Source organism: Topomyia yanbarensis, chromosome 3 (genome assembly GCF_030247195.1).
Source record: "Topomyia yanbarensis strain Yona2022 chromosome 3, ASM3024719v1, whole genome shotgun sequence".
NCBI classification, from domain to species: domain Eukaryota; kingdom Metazoa; phylum Arthropoda; class Insecta; order Diptera; family Culicidae; genus Topomyia; species Topomyia yanbarensis.
This window is the reverse complement of record NC_080672.1, coordinates 397,177,650-397,195,173: the sequence shown is the minus strand read 5'-3', so window position 1 is coordinate 397,195,173 and position 17,524 is coordinate 397,177,650. Positions and strand designations below refer to the sequence as shown.

At 40.2% G+C, this 17,524-nt stretch overlaps 1 protein-coding gene across 2 annotated transcripts in view; it reads left to right on the top strand.

The window, feature by feature from the left end:
• Nucleotides 1-1,032: 1,032 nt before the first annotated feature.
• LOC131689228 (uncharacterized) overlaps nucleotides 1,033-17,524 on the top strand; it is a 49,312-nt gene continuing 32,820 nt past the window's right edge. The window contains exons 1-2 of one of the 2 annotated variants that reach the window (XM_058974176.1): nucleotides 1,033-1,100; nucleotides 1,179-1,796. The gene's annotated coding sequence lies outside the window, so the exon portion shown is untranslated. Of the gene's footprint in view, nucleotides 1,797-17,524 lie in introns of both variants that reach the window. The other variant, XR_009305362.1, reaches the window with a different exon arrangement.

The window sequence follows — 17,524 nt, the reverse complement described above, 5'->3', positions numbered from 1 at the left end:
GCCCCTAAGCCCAATAGACAGTTCGGGTACAATCGTGATTCGCTGGTTGGACACTTTAACTGGACCGCTTTTTAGTTGGACCTCCGCTAGTTGGACCATTGTCCAACTAAAAAGCATCTGGACACCATAATCTCATGTCAAATTTACTTTGACAATCAATCTGACAATATTTAGAGATGTGAATAGATGCATTTACACTGCCAACATCTCCTTTGGAGAGTTTTTGACATTTGTCAGTCGGTCCGACTAGCGAATCAAATTCGTTAGATGGACAAGGCTGTGGCCCAACCAGCGAAACACGACTGTATTCCGAGGTATCTTAGGCCACAGGAGCTCTCCAAACCTTCTCTATTCAACACGTACAACCAAAAACGGATTCAACATTTCCATTAACCCCACAAACCATCTCGCTGCTCCATCAAAACGATGTTTTTCAATGCAATATAATATATTCCAGCTAACAACAATGATCTTAACCGACGCACGATAATAGTAAGAAGAGCTACGCTTCAGAACCATCATCTGATTATTCTACGATTTCAATACAGATCCAGCAGACGCAGACAAGTGAATGGAAAGGATTTCGGGGTTAAATGCAACCTTCCGGCGGACTCCTGTCGCATAAACGAGAGATCCGATATCCAACCGAGACGGGTAGATTTCACCAGTCATAAAGTGTAGGAGCTACAACAACAACAGAAACTACAGTAAACAAATTCGACAGATCTTTGCTGCTTTTCTTTCGATCGTCGATGCCCGAAAAAACAAAAAATACCCGCACGCATCGCAGTGCTCTTCGTACGGCAGCCAGAAAGAGGCAGTATGCTGAAAAATAAAAATCAATTTTAGTCATTAGTAATATTTTATTACGAACAGTGAGTGAGGCATACCTACATGAGCGCACGCAGACATCTCAGAGTGATACATCTTCCACAATCGAACAATATTTTGGCACTTTTCGGCGATCGGTTTGGTCGGTGGTCCGTGCAAGTAGAGGGAAATAGTCTGAATTCATTGCTCGGCCCGGACGCATCTGCTCTCTCTCGCTCGGCCGCTAGATGGGCTAATCTCGGCGATCGGATTAGTTAGTGCGCGCGTTGGTTGGTTCTCGTTTGGATTTGAGGTTTTTTTTTTCGTTTGGTTTGGTTTCCTCTCATTGGTTACGGTGGACTTTTCAGGTACGCGCATTACAATATGATTGTGACTGTGCTGTTGTGCGGCTAAGCGGTCTTATTTTCGGACTGCTCCGGTACTTGAATCCGATTCGATTGTACTTGTGTTGGGTGCTGCGAAGATCGATAGCGCGATAGCAAGTGGTGATTCTTAAGATAAATAATAATCGTTGGAAGAGTGTGTTCAAAATTGTGTGCTAAAGTTTGCTGCAGAGCTTGGTGTCTCACGGTCAATATCCAGAGTTTAGCAGGCAGCCATCGGTGGTTAGTGAGGAGCTCTTTATTTCACGCTTCTAAGCCTATTCTAATCGAGTTCCCGTGCTGTTGCCAAGACTCGTGTTTGTGTGCGCGGATTACGAATTCTTTGGGACTGTCTAAGCGGAATTTCAAGTGCTTCTGTCAAAATTGAACCTTTTCAATCCGTGATGTGCGCTGTGAAGAACTGAAAAACACATGATTTGAATGACAGGCCTGTTTTGACACGACGAACCCCTCCTGCGCTCAACGGTGAGGATAATTTAGAACACGTGCTATCAACTGAAAGATTCGTCGTGCCGCTGGACTACGGATTCTGTGCAGTGGAGCAGCAAAAAATGATGTCATTACACTAAACATCCTAATTCAGTACGTATGACGCTGATGGTTACTCCTATGACTATTGAACATATATTATTATACCATCATTAATTCAAATAGACAACTTTTTTCTCGCCTTGTTTGACCATCGTTGTCTTTTTGTTCGTCTACTCTTCCTCCTCCTGCTCCTTCATCTCGCACCTCTAACTAAACTACCTGCCGTAAGTCCAACAGCGTGATGTACTCTTCTGTGTGCTACATACTACTCTTCCTAATCGTTCCTCGAAGGCCCACTTCTTATACGCCTGGGTTCCTTTTTTTTATTTCGTCAAGTGATTTTAGCATGTTCATTTGTGTCTAATCCGCACCGGGCAATCAGGGGTGAGATGGGATTTGTGCCTGTTATGATGCTGCAGGTGTGTAGGTGCATTCAAATTTAGGCAGATGCATCGGGACGATACTAATAGTAAAAAGGAAGCGAAAGGAAGCAAGGAACATGAGTTTTCATGTGCCTTTGTGTATTGCTCAAGAGAGTGTTTGTACAGCGTAAATGGTTTCCAAATGGAGTATGCCCAAAACCTAAATATTCTAAGTTCATTTTTAGTCGAACTACCATAAAAAAATATTTGTTTTAATATTATGGCTTTCCTAGTGCAGTGTAGTCGGTGTTACATTCATTCAAACTTGGCGTAGTACTATGTGAAAATTAAAACGTTGTAAAGTAGCAGAAAACATCATTAAGCATTCTTAAAATTTTTCGTTGAGCCAATTAGATTGCATCAAGTGTCTGGAAATTTGTGCCTAACCTGAAAAATGATTTGAAGATATATTAGAGGCATTAGGCACCTCCTGAACCCAATGAGGTGACATAAGAGTTTTTATATCATACGTTCTGGCACATTTTTAAAACTTTTTAACTCAAAAAACAGGATGGGGAAATATATTGAAGAAGTTGGTGTCTACTAGGATGTTGCTAACAAACTCAGCCGAAAGGCCGTGTGGCATCCGAAGGCAGAGGCCAAGAATTGATCAACTGGGTTTCTGCACCAGGTCGTAAGAGGCAACAAAAACATTACACTTTTCTTCATTTCCTGCATCTTTTGTACATTCTTATTTATTCTATTAAAATAGTAAATTAATTATCCGTAATAAATGCTTGCACCAGGTCCGCCAAGAGGGGAGAGAGGACGGTGTGTTTCCCCCCGGGCCCGAAGTTGTGAAGGGGGACTTTTTTTATATTTTGCCCCATAAAGGAAAACCTTTTCTATTTTTACCTTTTTTGTTCCCTTTTAAAATTTGTGTTTGTCCCATTTTCTCAATTATTTTCATCCTTTTATGTTTTTTCAAATTTTTCCGTTTATCTTACGTTTAATTTGTTTCATGCATTTGTTCTATTGATTTAATTAAATTTATTTACTAAACTAAACTAGCTGTCTATTATTTAAAAAAAAAAATATATTTTTTATTAAACCCTTTTTTAGTATTTCTCTATCCGCCCTTTTTCCATATTTTTAGTTTTAGGTCTCTCTCTCATTTGCTTTAAAAAATCATTTTTCTAATTTTTCGTTTTACTTTTTTCATATTGTGAATTTTTCTGTTCTCCTTTCAACTGTTTTAAAATTTATACTTTTAATTTGGGGTTGATTTTTCAATATTTTACTATTTTTTATTTTATGTTCCATTCCACCTTTAACATTTTGCTTTTTTACCCATTTAAATTATATTGAATTCCATGTTTTCTATTTTCTTAATTTTTTATTTGGATCTTTTTGCATTTTGTGAATGTTTTTCTTTCATTAAATTTTATATTTTTTTCTCTGTAAGGTAATATTCCTATTTTTTCCATTTCTTCTAGCAATTTGATTCTACATATTTTCTATGATTTCACTGTTGTCTATTTTTAGGCTATTTCCACTTGTTCCTGTTTTCTATTTTTTCTTTAATCTATTGCGTCCAATTGTTGCAATTTATTTCTATTTCTACTATTTCATTGTACTTATTCAATTCTAAATGAGTTCATTTAAAAATAATAACTATTCCGTCCTTGTTCTCTATGAATTCGTCTATTTTGAAACAATTTTGACATGTTTTCATTTTCCTGTTTTCATGGTTTTCATTTTTCATTTCGTTGCAACTAGTATTTGAAACATGTTGCATTTTTAGTATTTTTGCGTCTAGCTTAGTGGATCCATTTCGTTTATTTCTACATTCGTTTACTTTTTTGTAGTCTCGTATTTATATTTTTTGGTGTTTCATTTTTCTTCCTTTTGCCGTTTTTACTGTTGTCAATGCTCATGATATTTTTTTCCATTCTTTTATTTACCCGATTTTTATTATTTTAACCATTTTGCAATATTTTCCTATTTCTTAAATTTTTGTCTAATTTTCTTTTCCATTTACTTCACTTAATTCAATTATTTCAATTGTTCAATCTGTTTTAGTTTACCGTTTCTTCAAATTGTTTACATGCTTTAAAATGTTAACTTTTCCATTGTCTTAATTTTGTCAATTTTCTGTCGTTTCTCCACTTTTTTCTATATTAGGATATTGGTAGGTTTGCATATTATTTATCTTTTTCCATTATTTTAGGTCATTTTTTTAACTTTCTCGTTTTGTATCATTTTATCTATTTATTTGTTTTTCTTGGTTTGTTCCTTTTTTGTTTTTCAGATCCTAGCTCCATTGCATGTTTCTTCTGTTTTTTCTAGATTTATTGCACTTCCATTTGGCTACTATTTTCACGATTTCTTTAAGGTTTTAATTAGTAGTTTTTCAATAATATTGTAACAAATATATACATGAACGACTCGCAAAAATCAATTGAATTAGTTTCCCCGAAACCAAGAAAAGTTAGTTACACTATCGAACAAATGAGATGTTGTATTTTTAGAAGTGGGCGATGTTGTAGCGCACCCACCTGGTCGAATGTGTCGTTTCTTTAACGAATTCTATGTGAAATCAGACAAAGATCCGACCAAATCCATGCAATACTGACACCTGGATAAATATGAAAATATTGATAAATCGGCTAAAAAATTCGATATTTTAAAGGTTTTGCGATCAAAATTTTGGCGACTTAAACTTGACGCATTTCTTTGCACGATATTCAACAAATTTGAAAAATCCTCATTTGCCTGCGCGCAGAAAGATTCCGATTTTTTTTATTTTGTCATTTGCTCTACATAGATAAAAGTGTTGTCAAAGCAAGAGCAGCAACACAGAGAAATTTTGCTCGCATATAGACTGAATCCGAACTACGTGCACGCCAAGTTAAAGGCATCATTTAAAGTGATTAAATCAACTGTCACCAGCGTAATGGCAACCGGAAGGAATAGTGGCGGACATTTTCAAACATATGAAGCCATCTAAGTTCACACAGAATTACCTGGTTTGGCAGGCTTTCTGTACCTGTGGTTCGAAAAGCGACATTTTCATTGCGACCGAGCCCGTCAACATTAAAGAATGAAAAAACGTCTGCTACTGCAGGAACACAGCAGCACAGCAAAGGACATGTAGTGGTATAACGCCTACAAGGTTCAGGTAGCGCCCAAGGACAAGAACCCTCCCAACACACTATAGCCCAATCGTGGAATATTGGTCCGTTGTCAAGCGGTACCTGAAAAAGACCCAAAACTGTGAAAGTAAACTGGCGCTGGCGAACAAAGTGGACGAGGTGGCTATACAGAATTTGATGGCAATAGTTAAAAGACGCTCAACCGAAAGTTTAGCTAAATATTTCTCTGTATTTTATACTAATTGGACTTATGAAAAAATTGATTTTTAATATGAAAAATAATTATTGTTGTTTGATCAAATTTTGATCATAGACGGCACCGGTGGTTGAGTGGTAAGCGTGATTGCCACTTAGCCCAGTGGGTCTGGGTTCAATTCCAGCCGAGGTCGTTTTGATTTTCTGAGGTGAAAATTCAGTGGCACGTTTTCGTTCACAAGGGAAATAGAGCCGTTGGTCCCGGTACATGTGTTGATAAACCGATATCTGGTTGTGGAATCACCTTTCGGACGTCGGTGATAGGCACTCAGTGCGGACAGAAACCGACCGAACGCAAACGAAAAAAAAATTGACCGTGAACACCCTTTGAAATAAAAAAATACAAAAAACATTGAAATCAACGGCTCTAAGAGTATTCTCCTATAGTTCCCCAAAAAAAATATATCCATTACACTGCTCATAAAAGCATAAGAGTCCCATATGCATTTAGCAACATCTATCATATTTGTTATTTCATTGTACTGTTTTGATATTTACTTGAGGTTTTGGTGTATGTATTTCCAAAAAAATTAAAAAATGAATTCATAATAACAGAGAACTAGTTTTTCCAATAGATTTCGAGCTTAACAACTTTCTTAGTTTAAAAAATCTATAATGATGAAGGAGGTCCTTATGTTGTGCCCCCCTGGCCTATAAATTCTCTCTACAACCCTGTGCTTGTCTATCTTTCTGGTACTAGTCAGAATAACAGCAAACAGCGCCGTGAAATGGCTAGCATATCCGTCATACAAAGTAAGGTTTTTGGTACTGTTAATGCTTGTTTTAGGCCGCCTAAAATTATTTCATATTCTTGTCGGTAATGCAATCGATAGGTTTTAGTTGGATCCTCAGTTTGTTTACTATCCAAATAATAAATTCAGTTGCATGGTACACTTGAAGACATCTTCAAGACTAGTTTCATAAAACTGAACATAAAACCAATTACTCTACAAAACAGTTTCACGACAGCCATCATTCTTAAGACGAGAGAGGCCCATGCTTAAGAAGGTTCTCATAAATATTTTCCAAGGTTCTCTTTCATCGATACATTCTTATAGATGTGCTCAAGACTAGACCCCGTATTTGACACAAAAAATATCCAGACAACTCTCCTGAAGTTTATTGACGCTTTTTAATAAAGTTCGGTATTTGTTATAAAACTACATGTCCTTGTGAAAAGCAGTGATAAAAGCAGACCTACTCAGTCATGGTTTGATAAAACTGCCATAAAACATATAGACAATTAATCAGCATTTGGGTTCTTACTTGGACATGCTCAATTATTTTTTTCGCGAACATTTGTTCCTTTTCCTTTGGCTAGTTTGTGGAAGGGCATACCGTAGTTGGTAAATCGATTGCCTTGTACGCAGCTCACCTGGATTCGAGTCCCAACCCCGCACATAGAGTTAGAAATTTCTCCAAAAAAGAGATTTCTCTAACCCGAAAAGAGGCGAATGACCCTAAGGTTAAAACCTCTATAAATAAAATAAAAAAACAAATTGTCTTTAGCTAGTTGGTCTATTATAAACAATATTTGAATTGAGCATACAATTAGCTACGATTTTCCTAAAACGTAGTTTAAGCACTTAGTAAGTCTTCTAAGGACCTGACACTCGGAGACAGTTAAAATTTATAATCGCACAAGAATTCCACAATTTTTAATCAAATTCCTATCCTTACTAATAGTCTTTCTACTCCTGTGACACTTGTGGAGCGCGCAGTAGTTTATACGGCCTATAGCAATAACAAGTGTCGGTCTAACATTCTGTCCCTTTCCTGCTGTGATCTACTTTCAGGCCTAGCCGGCGTTAGTATTGATCTATAAATAACATAGGATTGCCAGAAGTTATTCATTGAAGCATGAATTTTTACTCCCACAAAACTTTAAACGCAATTATCTCGGAATGAAGTTTTTGAAAAGTACCGCTGCGGTGAACGTGACATCTCAAAAACTATTCATCCGATTTCCATATTTTTTGCCTTTCTCGTGTAGAAAGGCTATGCAATCGGTCGGAATTTCGACTTTTTAACCGAGGCCCGCAGAGCCGAATCTCTTATACCATTCGACTCAGTTCGTCGGGATCGGAAAAAGTCAGTATGTGTGTGTTTGTGTGTATGTATGTATGTATTTATGTGTGTGTGTATGTGTCAAACAATCTCACCGATGTTTCTCAGGGATGGCTGCACAAACTTAGTCGTAAATGAAAGGTACAACCTTCCCATCGGTCGCTATTGAATTTTTTATTGATCCAACTTCCGGTTCCGGAGTTACGGGTTGAAGAGTATGATCACACAGCAAATTTCCATTTAAACTGGTACCACCATGATGTCCAAATGATGCAATACATATTAAAATGTGTGCCACATTACTTGGATGTACGTATCTAGGTCATTAATGACCCATCAAAGTCGCTTTGACCACATTGGCCACCTATGATGGCTCTTGAGGCAGCGGTGAACTTGCCAAGTCCCTAAGTTAATGTCATAACTATTTCTCAGCGAATTCTTAACCGATTTTTACAAACTTGGTCTCAAATGAAAGGTACATCATTCCCATTGTCAATTTATGATTGATCCGAGCTCTGGTACCGGAATTACAGGTTGAACAGTACGAACACGTAGCAAACCCCAATTTGAACATGTACGGTGATGAATGAAAAATAGTGAATGTTTGTCACCACAACTGCTTGGATTTGTAGTTCTAAGTCACTAACATTCTTTCAAAGTCTACATTGGCTACATTGGCCACCATCACGGTTCCGGAAGCCCTAGCGGAAGTATTCCAATTCAGAATAACAGCTACATCGGTTGCTCAGTGATGTCTGGACCGATTAGACCAAACTTAGCCTCAAATGAACGGTGTTGCGTCCCTCAAAACTGTTATTAAATTTTATTTCGATCCATCTTCCGGTTGCGGGGTAACGGGTTGTGGAGTGTGGTCACAGAGAAAACTCCTATTCAAACCGATACCATGATGAAAGCATTTTTTTTATAAAATAGGAGCATCTTGCATTTGCAGTTCTATGTTATTGGCGCCCATCGAAATTTTGTTGGCAACATTGACCACCGTAGACGATTCTGGAAGTGCCCGGAAAAATGAAAAAAATGGAAAATTCTCGGAGATGGTTCGGCCGATTTTCACAAACTTAATTTCAAACGTAATGAATATTATACCTATAGACTGCTATGAAATTTCGTACGGATCGGTTGTATGGTTTCGGAAATATAGAATTTTTGATGCCAAATGTCCTTAAAATGCATGAAGCGTCGAGATTTTGATTTTCCAAAAAAAAATTGAGAAACATAGACTTTTTGGGACTGCTGATTTCGCACATTTTTGCTATTCTCATAGAGAAAGGCCTTTTAAACGAGGCCCGCAGGGTCGAGTCTCTTACACCATTCGATTCAGTTCGTCGAGATCGAAAAGTGGCTAGCTGAACCAATTTGCACAAACTTAGTTTCAAATAAACGGTATAACGCTCCCATAAGCTGCTATAGAATTTAGTTGATCCGACTTTCGATTCCGGAGTTACGGGTTGAAGAGTACGGTCACACAGCAAATTCCCTTATAAACTGGTAACACCATGGTGTCCGAACGATACATATTCTGATAGGTTCAACATTACTTGAATTTACGGGTCTAGATCACTAATGACTAATCAAGATAGCTTTGACCATATTGACCACCTATGAGGGTTCTTGAGGCCCCCGAGAAACTCGCCAAGTTCCTAAGCTAATGTCACCTATTTTCCAGCGAACTCTTAACGGATTTTTACAAACCTAATTTCAAATTAAAGATATAATACTTCCATTGGCTGCTATTGAACTTCATTCAGTACTGACTTTTGGTTCCAGAGTTACAGGGAGGTTATTACGATCACTTGGGAATTTCTCACAAAAACCGGTACAATTGTATTACCTCATAGATTAAAAGTCTATTGATATGAACATCAAATTACTTCTCTGACCTAGATCACTAACGGTATCAGTCTCTACGCATCGCTCGATCGAGATAGAAGTGTTTTGTTTTCGGTCTGTTGGAAAAAGAACAGTGCAGTAATCCGCGTTCAAGGTTATTTTGCCATTCTCTGCCTCTTCGAGGTTTGGACTTTTATTTTCTTTTGTGCGTGTGTTAACCGTTAGGCCACATTCCTCAACCTTTTGTTCGTAAAGCGAGGATTGAACAATAACCAGCTATTTAAGCTGGACTGGTGCGTCGTGGGAAACGAGTATACAGATAAGTGAAATCTACCTTTTTGATACATTTACGGCTTTTTCCCGTCTGCGCGGGTGCTGACCCCGTGCGTTGACGGTGTCGATGGCTTCCTCCCCGGATGGCCAAATGGAGATCGAGTCGACTCCTAAGGCTCTCCCCCGACCCAAACAATATCCAGAGCTCTCGACCGGTCCCTTTGTGGTCTTCTTTCGGCCCAAAACAAAATCGCTGAATCTATTACAGATTTCAAAAGACCTAACGGAACGGTTCTCGGCTGTGATCGAAATAAAAAAGGTCCGCTCAGACAGGCTGAGGGTCGTGCTGACTAACTCAAAGCAGGCAAACGATATTGCTTGCTGCGAGCACTTTACGAAGGACTATCACGTGTATATTCCAGCTGTGAAAGTACAGTCTGAAGGCGTTGTCACCGATGACAGTTTGACATGCGAGGATCTGCTGCAGTACGGGGTTGGCCGTTTCAGAGACCGCTTACTTCAGCCAGTGAAAATACTCGAGTGCAAGCGTTTGCACTCAGTAGTAGTTGCGGGGGATGGTTCAAAAACGTACCCCCAATCAAACTCTTATCGGTTGACCTTCGCTGGTACCGCTTTGCCAAATTACGTCCTCTTGCACAAGGTTCGTCTGCCTGTGCGCCTGTTTGTGCCGCGGGTCATGAATTGCACAAAGTGTAAACAATTGGGTCACACAGCCACCCATTGTAGCAATAAGGCCCGCTGTGGAAAATGCGGGGAGAATCATCTAGATGATTCGTGCAGTAAGAATGCTGAGAAGTGTCCTTACTGTGCAGAGAATCTGCATGATATCTCGGTATGTCCCGCGTACAAACTACGCGGGGATAAACTAAAACGTTCCCTTGCTGGACGATCCGAACGTTCTTTTGCAGAAATGCTAAAGAAAGCTACACCACCAACCTCAACAAACATCTATGCTCACTTGCCTCCTAACGAGGGCGAGGCTGATGATCCACAAGAGGGAACATCTACTAGGGCGCCTAGAAGTTATAGGAAGAGGAGGAACATTTCCTCTCCTAAAGTTCGTTGTAAAGGCCAGAAGGTATCCCTTGACGGGACTCAGAAAGTCACATCTATTGGAAGTGTTGCAACCAAACCGAAGCAATTAGCTCCTGGTCTCGGAGGATTAAACTCAGAGAAGGAGTTCCCAGCACTTCCCGGAACATCAAAAATCCCAAGTGTTCCTCTGTTTCAGTTCGAGAATAATCGCGGCACTGGAATTATCAAACTCTCGGACATTGTGGACTGGATAATAAAAACTTTCAATATAACTGATCCTATTAAAAGTCTGTTGTTAGCTTTTCTCCCTACAGTAAGAACATTTTTGAAGCAGTTGACTGCTAAATGGCCCCTCCTTTCAGCGATTGTATCCTTCGATGGCTAACTCATCGAACGAGGTCACGGATTTGATCACTGTTCTACAGTGGAATTGCAGAAGTATCATCCCGAAAATCGATTCCTTCAAAATTTTAATAAATAATTTGAGTTGCGATGCATTTGCATTATGTGAAACTTGGTTAACTTCCGACATAGATCTCAACTTCCACGACTTTAATATTATTCGCCTGGATCGAGACACCCCCTATGGAGGAGTGCTTTTGGGGATCAAAAAGCGCTATTCCTTCTACAGAATTAACCTTCCCTCGATAACTGGTATTGAAGTTGTCGCTTGTCAAGTAACAATCAAAGGCAAAGATCTTTGCATAGCTTCCATATATATTCCCCCCAACACCGCGATTGGGCATCGCCGGCTACATGACATCATAGAATCCCTGCCTGCACCGCGACTAGTTTTAGGCGACTTTAACTCTCACGGTGCGGAATGGGGTTGCCTTTATGATGATAACCGGTCCTCTTTAATTCACAATATTTGCGACAACTTCAACATGACAATTCTAAACACGGGTGAAATGACACGGATTCCTCCCCCACCAGCGCGCCCAAGCGCATTAGATTTATCCCTTTGCTCGACCTCGCTAAAGTTAGAATGCGCGTGGAAGGTAATCCCTGATCCCCACGGTAGCGACCATCTGCCGATCGTAGTCTCAATCAATAACGGCTCAAGGCCATTGGAAACAATCAATATTTCGTATGACCTCACACGAAATATCGATTGGAAGAGCTATGCTGCCGCGATATCCGACAACATCGAATCTACTCAAGAACTTCCTCCGGAGGAAGAGTACAGCTTTTTGGCTGGCTTGATTCTCGACAGCGCGAATCAAGCTCAGACTAAGCCAGTACCCGGCGCGAACATACAAAAACGTTCTCCCAATCCCTGGTGGGATAAAGAGTGCTCAGACGTGTACGCAGAGAAGGCCGCCGCGTTTAAGACCTTCCGGAACGACGGGTTACCCGCTAGTTTTCGACAGTACGCGACGTTAGACAAGCGAATGAAGAGTTTGATGAAAGCCAAAAAACGCGGTTATTGGCGCCGGTTCGTCGACGGATTAACGAGAGAAACATCGATGAGCACTCTTTGGGGAACAGCCCGACGTATGCGAAATCGAAACAGTACTAATGAGAGCGTGGAATATTCAAACCGTTGGATATTCGATTTCGCCAAGAAGGTTTGTCCGGATTCCGCCCCGGCACAGAAGATCTACCGCGCCGCGTCCCGTCACGATAACGCGAACGAAACACCTTTTTCGATGGTGGAGTTCTCACTTGCTCTCTTGTCGTGTAACAATAAAGCTCCAGGGCCAGACAGAATCAAATTCAACTTGTTGAAGAATCTGCCATACTCTGCCAAGAGACGCTTGTTGAACTTATTTAATAAGTTTCTTGAGGCTAACATTGTCCCACACGATTGGAGGCAAGTGAAGGTCATCGCCATCCAAAAACCAGGAAAACCAGCCTCCGACCACAATTCGTATCGACCGATCGCAATGCTATCTTGTATCCGGAAGTTGTTCGAGAAAATAATCCTATCCCGCCTCGACAATTGGGTCGAAGCAAATGGCTTACTGTCAGATACACAATTTGGCTTTCGCAAAGGCAAAGGGACGAATGATTGTCTTGCGTTGCTCTCAACCGAAATTCAAATGGCCTATGCTAGTAAAGAGCAGATGGCATCAGTGTTCCTAGATATAAAGGGGGCTTTTGATTCAGTTTCTATCAACATTCTTTCAGAGAAGCTGCACCAGCATGGTCTTTCAGCGACTTTAAACAACTTTTTACTAAACTTGTTGTCGGAAAAGCACATGCATTTTTCGCATGGTGACTTATCGACATCACGATTTAGCTACATGGGCCTTCCCCAGGGCTCATGTCTAAGCCCCCTGTTATACAATTTCTACGTCAACGACATTGATGAATGTCTTGACAATTCCTGCACGTTAAGACAACTTGCAGACGATGGCGTGGTGTCTGTTACTGGACCCAAAGCTGTCGATCTACAAGGACCATTACAGAATACCTTGGACAATTTGTCTGCATGGGCTATTAAGCTGGGTATCGAATTCTCCACGGAGAAAACTGAGCTAGTTGTATTTTCTAGGAAGCGTGAACCAGCACAACTACAGCTTCTATTAATGGGTCAAACTATAGCTCAGGTCTTCACAGTAAAATATCTAGGGGTCTGGTTCGACTCGAAAGGTACTTGGGGATGCCATATTCGGTATCTGAAACAGAAATGCCAGCAAAGGATCAACTTTCTTCGTACAATAACCGGAACATGGTGGGGTGCCCACCCAGGAGACCTAATTAGGTTGTATCAAACAACGATACTGTCGGTAATGGAATACGGATGCTTCTGCTTTCGCTCCGCCGCGAACATACATTTCATCAAACTCGAAAGAATTCAGTATCGTTGTTTGCGTATCGCCTTAGGGTGCATGCAGTCGACCCATACGATGAGTCTCGAAGTGCTGTCGGGCGTTCTCCCGTTGAAAAATCGATTTTGGGAACTCTCATATCGATTGCTCATTCGATGCGATATCTTGAACCCGGTCGTGATTGAAAATTTCGAAAGGCTTGTTGAGCTCAATTCTCAGACCCGTTTCATGTCCCTGTACTTTGACTACATGGCGCAGAATATTAACCCTTCTTCTTACAATCCCAACCGTGTGCATTTCATAAATACTTCTGAATCTACTGTTTTCTTCGACACGTCCATGAAAGACGAGATTAGTGGAATTCCGGACCACATACGCCCACAAGTGGTTCCAAACATTTTTTATAATAAATTCCGAGAAGTCGACTGTTCTAAGATGTTTTATACTGACGGATCAAACCTCGAAGGATCCACTGGATTCGGTATTTTCAATCAAAAGCTCACCGCCTCCTACAAACTCAGTGACCCTGCTTCAGTTTACGCCGCAGAACTAGCTGCTATTCAGTATACCCTTGGAGTCATTGACACATTACCCGCAGACCATTACTTCATCGTCTCGGATAGTCTGAGTTCTATTGACGCTATTCGCTCGATGAAACATGGAAAGCATTCCTCGTATTTTTTGGGGAAAATACGGGAGCTACTGAGTGCTTTATCTGACAAATCTTTCCAGATTACCTTGGTGTGGGTCCCTTCTCATTGCTCCATTCCGGGCAATGAGAAGGCGAACTCCTTAGCTAAGGTGGGTGCCATTGAAGGTGACGTTTTTGAAAGACCAATTTGCTTCCACGAATTTTTCAGTATTACTCATCAGAGAACCCTCGAAAGTTGGCAAACCTCGTGGAGCAATGGGGAGCTAGGAAGGTGGCTACATTCGATAGTCCCTAAGGTATCGACGAAACCTTGGTTCAAGGGGATGGATGTGGGTCGTGACTTCATTCGTGTGATGTCCCGACTCATGGCGAACCATTACACGCTGGATGCACATCTCCGACGGCTCGTGGAGAGTGGTATCTGCGCTTGTGGCGACGGTTATCACGATATAGAGCACATAGTCTGGGCGTGCACCGAGTACAGTTCCGCCAGGTCTCGGCTTATGGACACCCTCCGGGCCCGAGGAAGACCACCCAACGTCCCGGTTCGAGATGTGTTGGCAAGCCGCGATGTCCTCTATATGTCCCTTATATACACCTTCATAAAAACCATCAATATCCAACTTTAACTGCCCCTTTTTCCTTATCATTCTCAGAAGCGCTCTCTTCCACCTGTACCATACACCCACGATGGTTTGATGCGACTCCAAGGCGACACAAAACATCCCTGTCGAATGAGCCAATAAACACGGGACCTAAAGCACGAACATCACACGCACAACTCGAAATGTAGCCGATCAACATCTGAGCCGCACTACGAAATCGTCTGGAGAAACCCCTGCCATCTCGAGAACGACCACCCGGCGTCCCAGTACATGATTCTTCCTGATGAAGACCACCCTGATTCTGTAATCCATCCGTTGATCTCCCGAAGTCTGAAACTGAAATAATGTTCTCCCCCTGCCATGTTTGTCGACCCTACTTCCCCTGACTCTTATACACAGAAGTAACACCCCTTCCCCCCCCCCCCCCCCCCTAAATATCTTCATGAAGCATTTAGCTCTTCTTGCCTTTTCTAGTTTTAACTATTATATTATATGATCTCGTTGAAAATGCCCAACTCTACTACCACATAAAATAACTCTAATTAATGTCTCCGAATCTTTACAAAATTTAATCACGCCCTCTAATTATTTTTACTTTTAAGATAGTCGTAAAAATTTTCCCCCTTAGTTAAACATTATTTGCTCCAATAATCTCATTGCTAAAAATGTCAAACCATATTGCCATAAAAACTAAATGACCCCTCTAATCTTACGAAAATTATACTATCCCCTTGTGTATATGTATAGCTATAAATTAGCCTTAGTTTAATTTCAAAAATCAATATGTAAGCCCCTAGTTTTAAGTAATTTAAAATGTAAAACAAAACAATATTGGCACCTTTAAGCTAACGCAAACCTGCCTTATCAAATAAACGAATTGAAAAAAAAAAAAATCACTAACGGTAAATCAAAGATTCTTGAAATAAATTGTCCACTATCGATAATTTCGGAAGTCCCTGGTTCCGAACATATTTCGGAACTAAAGCCATTTCGGTGATGGTAAAGTCTCACCCCTCCTCCTTCACAATACTCTCAGCCCCACCCCATCTCAGCCCAGCCTCACACGCACATTCCCTTCACCCACCCGTATACCAAAATATGTTAGGTTATTCCCAACGCATCCTCCCCTCACAATAAATATCTCCTTACCCCTACCCCCACCGCCCCACATGTCCAAATATGCTAACATGAAGACAATATTGAACTCACGCTGATTAAGCTAATTAAATATTATATATTTGCTTGTTTCAAGTGTGTAAGCGTCGAAATGTTGCTCATCAGGTTCGTGGCAGACGTACACCCATATATACTTACCAAGTGTTATAGGAATGGAAAAGATATTTCCACAATGTTATATTGAACGTAACCAGCTATTAAACCATAGCTTTGATAAATGAGAAAGGCTCAATTGCACCACACCACCACTGGATTAAAACAGGTTTTTTTTAATTGTTTCTATTGACATTCTCGGTTCCTTTATCGTCAACAAATTTTGAATTCTTTGCAATGAATTTTTGTTTAAAATTTTTAACACCGAAAAACTCAATTTTTGGTCTAGGTGGTTTTATGCAAGAAAAAAAAATTATTGGGAAACCAATCCGTTCAAGTACACCACAGTACATTTTTCTTCAACAATCTTTTTAGTTTTTGGATTTCACTTGGAGAGCGTTCACCGCAAACCTTTCGGGGGATGGGCCATAACTCTGAAAACCTTGAATATATTTTTTAAATCAACTTGTTTTTTCTATCTTCGTTAGTGCTACCAACCAAGAGTTGTCTTTCGCTTTTTCAAATAAAATTTTCAAAAATGCTTAAAAAAATCACGAAATTCGCTCACATTTTCGCCACCCCTTAATAATAAAGATCCTAAAAATGTGTCCATGTAATTATTCGCATACTATTTACCAGTACGTGTGGTGATTCTTTTCCGCGGAGGAGGAGCGGTTTGTGGATTGCGGTTGTCTGCTTCCTCGTTTCTTGTCGTGTTGTCGACGGAGCTGTTTGTTGTTTCAGATGTGCTTGTTGTAGTCGTAGATAATTTAGCATTCGTTGATGGTTCTATATGTGTTGGTAGTTGTGAATTAATAAAAGATGATGATGTTCAAATGTTGTAGGTGTTTTTTTTTCATCGGTAATCAAGCGCTGGGTTTCCCGTAGTGTGCAGATCGTTTGTAGTACTGACAAGTGGGAGACTGATTATCAGAAGTACACAGCGTGGTTTGAACACAGGTCGAGGTATGTTGCAGGGTCACGAAGGAAGGTATAGGGTGTATCAGCCGCATTCTAAGCACTCGAACACCATTGTTAACGCCTGTGAAGAAGTTCCTCCACATTCGCCATGTGCCATTTTTTTTTCTTTTTTTACATTTTGAATTTCTGAAAACTAGGGGGTTACACATATAAATATTATTTTGTTTTATTTAAAATGAAACAGCAGAAATTTTACAGCTAACTTATTCATATACAAGAAGGGATAATATAATATTCGTAAGATAATGCGGGGGGGGGGGTGTCATTTTGTGTATTGTAATGCACTTTAGGATTTTTGAAAGGGAGATTATTGGGGCAATTAATTATTATCTAAGCGGAACATTTTACAAACATTAAAACGAGGATTAACTAGAGGGAGTGATTCAATTTTATTAAGATTAGGGGAGATTAATTAGGGCTATTTTTAAGTAGTGGTACTGTTGGACATTTCTTAACGAGATTATATATTGATCAAC